The sequence below is a fragment of the Rhincodon typus genome, chromosome 47 (assembly GCF_021869965.1).
Source record: "Rhincodon typus isolate 14 chromosome 47, sRhiTyp1.1, whole genome shotgun sequence".
Classification (NCBI taxonomy): Eukaryota; Metazoa; Chordata; class Chondrichthyes; order Orectolobiformes; family Rhincodontidae; genus Rhincodon; species Rhincodon typus.
In genome coordinates, this window is record NC_063378.1 from 8,618,122 (window position 1) to 8,624,489 (window position 6,368).

The following is a 6,368-nucleotide window of genomic DNA, read 5'->3' on the forward strand; positions in this document are numbered from 1 at the left end:
CAGGGATGTGGAGGTTAGGGTGGATTGGCCATGCTAAATTACCCATAGTGCCCAGGGATGTGCAGGTTAGGGTGGATTGGCTGTGCTAAATTACCCATAGTGCTCAGGGATGTGGAGGTTAGGGTGGATTGGCCATGCTAAATTACCCATAGTGCCCAGGGATGTGCAGGTTAGGGTGGATTGGCCATGCTAAATTACCCATAGTGCCCAGGGATGTGCAGGCTCGGGTGGATTGGCCGTGCTAAATTACCCATAGTGCCCAGGGATGTGCAGGTTAGGGTGGATTGGCCGTGCTAAATTACCCCAGAGTGTGCAAGCAAAGTTGGGTCGTCATGGAAAATGTCGAGTTACAGGGAAAGAATGGAGGGTCAGTGTGGACTCTATGGGCTGAATGGCCTCTTTCTGCATTGTAGGATTCTACGAATGTTGAGCCAGTTTAAATGGGAATTTAGAAGTTTCTGTTTCACGTTTGTGAATATCTTGCCACAGGTAATTATTTTACTTTCCCCTTGCTGTGCCCTGACTTGGATGAGTCGAAATGCTAATCACAAGGAAATTCAAAACTGCCTGAAACTTTCAGAAATCAACTGCATGCTTCCTTCTGTTTGCTGAACATGGGAACCTATGTGAGCTTGTTGCAAATGACTTGAGTCTCACTTCTTGTTACTGGCTTCCCTGAGTCTGTTGTGAAACTTCAGCTATTTTGAAAACAGGAAACACGGATTATTAAGCTATGTTTTCCATGATGTTGCGACGTCCTGTGCTTCGGAGGTACAGTCACCCACCAGCACCGCTTCTGACCAGAGTGAGCATAGCAAGATCCCACAAACATTGGCCCGATAAACACTGGTGAACGTTGAAGTTTCGGGGGTAGGCAGCGAGTCAGCGCTGAATTTTTCATTCAAACCCCCTGGCCTGGCCAACACTTATTACCCCATCCCCTATTGTCTGTGGGGCAGTTAACTATCATAGAGTCATACAGCACAGAAACAGACCCTTTGGTCCAACTTGACCATGACAATCAAGTTTCCCAAACTAAACTAATCGCATTTGCCTGCATTTGGCCCATATCCCTCTAAACTTTTCCAATTCATGCACCTATACAAATGTCTTTTAAACATTGAAACTGTACCTGCATCCATCACTTCCGCTGGTAGCTCAGTCCTCACATGAGCCACTCTCTGTGCGAAAAGATCCACCGGGGGGTGGATCCTACCCCCCAGGGTCCCTTTTAAATTGTTCTCCTCTCGCCCTGAACCTATGCCCTCTAGTTTTGAACTCCCCCCCACCCTAGGGAAACGACCGCGGACATTCACCCTATCCAAGTCCCCCATGACTTTAAAGACATCTGTAAGCTCTCTCCTCAACCTCCTAAGCTCCAGTGGAAAAAAAAGTCCCAGCCTACCCGGCCTCTCCTTATAACTCAAACCCTCCCATACGTGGCAACATCCTGGTAAATCTTTTCTGCACCCTCTCCAGTTTAATAGTATCATTGAATCAGCCACACTGCTGTGGGTCTGGAGTCACATGTAGGGCCAGAGCACGTAAGGACAGAAGAGTCTTAGCACAGAAAACAGAGACAGGAGTAGGCCATTCAGCCCTTCAAACATGCTCCACGATTCGATAGGATCATAGCTTATCATCCAACTTCATAGCTTGTTCCTGCTTTCCCCATATCCTTTGATCCCATCAGCTCCCAATGTCATGTCAAACCCCTTCTTGAATTTACACAAAAGACATTGATAAACTGGACGGGACTTACCCCAACAATCAGCAATAGCTGTACACAGTCAACTTTAGACTGTTAATTCCAGATTTTTAATCAGACTGAAATTTACCCGCTAACATGGGAGAATTTGAACCCTGGCCCTCAGGACATGACTTAGGCCTCTGGATTAATAGCTGAGCAATGATACCATTGGGTTATTGCTTCCCCATTGGTCAGGAATGGAATAGATTCTGAGATGGGTGTGGGTGAGGGTATAGGGTGGTAAGGTATGTCTGATGTGAAAATGCCTGGCATGGGCTTATGCCCAAGTCAAATTTCATCCCCACATTGCACTCTACAAGGACCTTTACCAATTTTTATAGAAAGCACCCTATCTGGATGCATCACAACCTGGTCTGGTAACTACTGTGCCCAAGAAATTACAAAGAGTTGTGAACACAGCCCACAAAGCAGCCTTCCATTTATTGACTCCACCTACACTTCCCACTGCCTCGGGAAAGCAACCAACATCATCAAAGACCCCTTCCACCCCAGTTATACCCTCTTCCATTGGGCAGAAGATATAAAAGTTTGAAAACACGTACCAACAGATTGAAGAACAGCTTCTTCCTCGCTGTTATCAGATTTATGGATGAATCTCTCATATATGAGAGTCGATCTTTCTCTGCTCCTTCTCTGTAGCTGTAACACTACCTTCTGCATTCTGTTCTATTCCCCTGATGTACTGATGTAAGGAATGATTTGTCTGGTTATTGCGCAAAACAATACTTTTCAGTGTATCTCGAGACCCATGACAATAATAACTCAAATCAAATGAAATTATTTTGTGATGGGTGCCAGGGGCCTCTGGTGGTGCCTTAAGAACCTGAAGGTCTGTAGGTTCGAGTCCCACTCCAGCAGAGAGGAAGGGTTGACATGGGATGACCACATTGTAGACTTTACTAGTTTCAAAATCTCCCCACCCCCGGCCTCATCCTATGACCAACTCTTCCTCTCATCCCTGCCTCCTTTACCTGATACAACCTGTCTGTCTTCTCTTCCACCTATCCGCTCCTCCCATCTCACTGACCCATCCCTACCACTGCCTACCTGCACTCACCTATCACCATCCCACCTACCTTCCCCAGCCCCACCCCTATTTATTTCTATTTATTTACCTCTCTATTTATTTCAGAGCTCCCTTCCCCCCTCCCCTATTTCTGAAGAAGGGTCCCAACCCGAAACGTCAGCTTTCCTGCTCCTCTGATCTGCCTGGCCCACTGTGTTCATCCAGCTCCACACTGTGTTATCTCAGACTCCAGCATCGGCAGTTCTTACTATCCCTTTCATTGTGAGCTGCCTTTCTGCTTTTCCCTTCCTTAACCCTTCTTAATGAACAACAATCCCCATTTTTCCCGACTCACTGACTCTTTCCTTTCAGCTCTATACTAATTTCCTTCATTTTCTCCAATGGATCACATCGCTTAAACTTCTTCCACCACTGTTCGAACTGGGAGAACATAGGGGAAACAGAGATTGCTGGAGAAACTCAGCAACTCTGCAGGAGAGAGAAAGCAGAGTTAATGTTTCTGAAGAAGGGTAACTGGACCCGAAACATTGACTGTTTCTTTCTCCACAGATGCTGCCAGACCTGCTGAGCTTCTTCAGCAATGCCTGTTTTTGATTCTGATTTCCAACATCCACAGCTGTCTGGTTTTTCTCGTTTAGTGCCCGAACACAGATCTAAACTCTGCAGTCCTGCCACATCCAGTCATGAATGTTGGTGGACAATTAAACAACTCACTGGAGGAGGCAGATCCACAAATATCCCCATCCTCAATGATGGAAGAGCCCAGCAAAAGATAAGGGTGAAGCATTCGCAGCAATCTTCAGTCAGAAGTGCCGAGCGGATGATCCATCTCGGCCTCCTCCAGTGGTTCCCCAGCATCACAGATACCAGTCTTCAGCCAATTCGATTCACTTCACATGATATCAAGAAACGGTTGGAGACACTGGATACTGCAAAGGCTATGGGCCCTGACAACATTCCGGCAATAGTACTGAAGACGTGTGCTCCAGAACTGGCCACTGCCCTCGCCAAGCTGTTCCAGTACAGTTACAACACTGGTATCTACCCGACAATGTGGAAAATTGCCCAAGTATGTCCTGTACATAAAAATCAGGACAAATCCAACCCGGCCAATTACCACCCCATCAGTCTCCTCTCGATCATCAGTAAAGTGATGGAAGGTGTCAGTAACAACGCTATCAAACAGCACCTGCTCAGAAATAACCTGCTCAGTGATGCCCAATTTGGGTTCCGCCAGGGCCACTCAGCTCCTGATCTCATTACAGCCTTGGTTCAAACATGGACACAAGAGCTGAATTCCAGAGGGTGAGGGTGAGAGTGACAGCCCTTGATATCAAGGTTGCATTCGACCGAGTGTGGCATCAAGGAGCCCTAGCAAAACTGGAATCAATGGGTATCAGGGGGCGAACTCCCTGTTGGTTGGAGTCATACCTGGCACGTAGGAAGATAGTCATGGTTGCTGGAGGTCAGTCATCTCAGCTCCAGGAGTTCCTCAGGGTAGTGTCCTAGGCCCAACCATCTTCAGCTGCTTCATCAATGACCTTCCCTCCACCATAAGGTCAGAAGTGGGGACGTTCGCCGATTATTGCACAATGTTCAGCCCCATTCGTGACTCCTCAGATACTGAAGCACGTTGTGTTCACATGCAACAAGATCTGGACAATATCCAGGCTTGGGCTGACAAATGGCAAGTAACATTCATGCCACACAAATGCCAACTATGTCGTGAATTTCTGCAGCGCATCTTGTAGATGGTACACACTGCTGCGACTGAGCGTCAGTGGGGGAGGGAGTGGGATGTTTTGTGGATGTGGTGCCAATCGAGAGGGGGCTGCTTTGTCCTGGATGGTGTCGACTTTCTTGAGTGTTGTTGGGGCTGCCCCCATCCAGGTAAAGTGGGGAGTATTCCATCCCACTCCTGACTTGTACCTTGTCAATGATGTATATGCTTTGGGTCACCACATTACAGGAAGGATGTGGAGGCTATGGAGATGGTGCAGAAGAGGTTTACCAGGATGCTAACTGGATTAGAGGGTATGAGCTACAAGGAGAGGCTAGAAAATCTCGGGTTGTTTTCTGTGGAGCAGCGCAGGCTGAGGGGAGAGTTGACAGAAGTATGTAAAATCATAAGATGTAAAAAACTTGCACTCCACATCTCCTTTCAGCTTTCCCCCCTCTCATCTTAAATGCATGCCCCCTAGTTTTACACATTTCAACTCTGAGAAAAGATTCTGACTGTCAACCCTATCTATGCATCTCATAATTTTATAGACTTCAGTCAAATCTCTCCTCAGCCTCCAGAGAAAATAACCCGAGTTTTTCTAGCCCCTCCTTATAGCTCATACCCTCTTGATCCAGGCAGCATCCTGGTAAAACCTCTTCTACACCTTCTCTGAAGCCTCCACATCCTTCCTGTATTGTGCTGACCAGAACTGAACACAAACTCTAAGCCTGACCTAACCAAAGATATATAAAGCTTCAACATGACATCCTGACTCTTGTACTCAATTCCGCGACCAGTGAAGGCAAGCAAGCCATACTCCTTCTTTACCACCCTATCTACTTGTGTGGCCAGTTTCAGGAAGGTATGGACTTGAACCCCAAGATCTCTCTGCACATCAATGCTGTACATCAATCATCTCCTTATCTCAGTCCTATCCCATATTGTTACACTGCATGTTCCATAACATTCCACAAATTGGCACTGTTTCACGCCTGTTGGAAGTTTGTTAATAGTTGTTAATTCCAACACAATTCTCTCAGATTACATAACAAGTTTTGGACAGGAATGTGAATGAAACATGGTTTAATTCTCACGCACAAAAAGATAGAGACAACATCTAGTTTGGATGGATTAGTGGCAATTAAATTTGGCACCAGACAAGTACCAGGCAATGTCCATCTCCAACTGAGGGAATCTACCAATGTCCCCTTGAAATTCAGTGATCATTGTTTTATACTCCACAATCAACAAATTGGGGATTATTACTGACCAGAAACTCAACTGAACTAGCCATATAAATAATGTGGCTACAAGACCAGGACAGAAACTTGTATCTCTGAAGTGAGTAACTCACTTCCGGTCAACCCTATCTATGCAGAGAGTAGTAAGAGTGTAGAATGCGCTGCCGGGATTGGTGGTGGAGACTCATACAATAGCGATATTTAAGGGACTTTTAGATAAACACTTGAATACGCAAGGAAAGGAGGGATATGGAGCAAGAGCAGAATGGATCAACTTAATTTGGCGTCATGCTTGGCACAACACGTTGGGCCGAAGGGCCTGTTCCTGTGCTGCTTTGTTCTATGTTCCAAATGTCTTCACCCAGAGAGTGTTGAGCCTGTGGAATTCTCTGCCACAGAAGACAGTTGAGGCCAAAACATCGAGTGTTTTCAAGAAGGAGCTAGAGATAGCTCTCAGGGCTAAAGGGATGTGGTGCAAAAGTGGGAACAGGGGACTGAGTTGGATCATATTGAATGGCGGGGCAAGCTTGAAGGGCCGAATGGCCTACACCTACTTCTGTTTTCTGTGTAAAGGTGAAGTCGCCATAGCTCCTATATATTCTATGC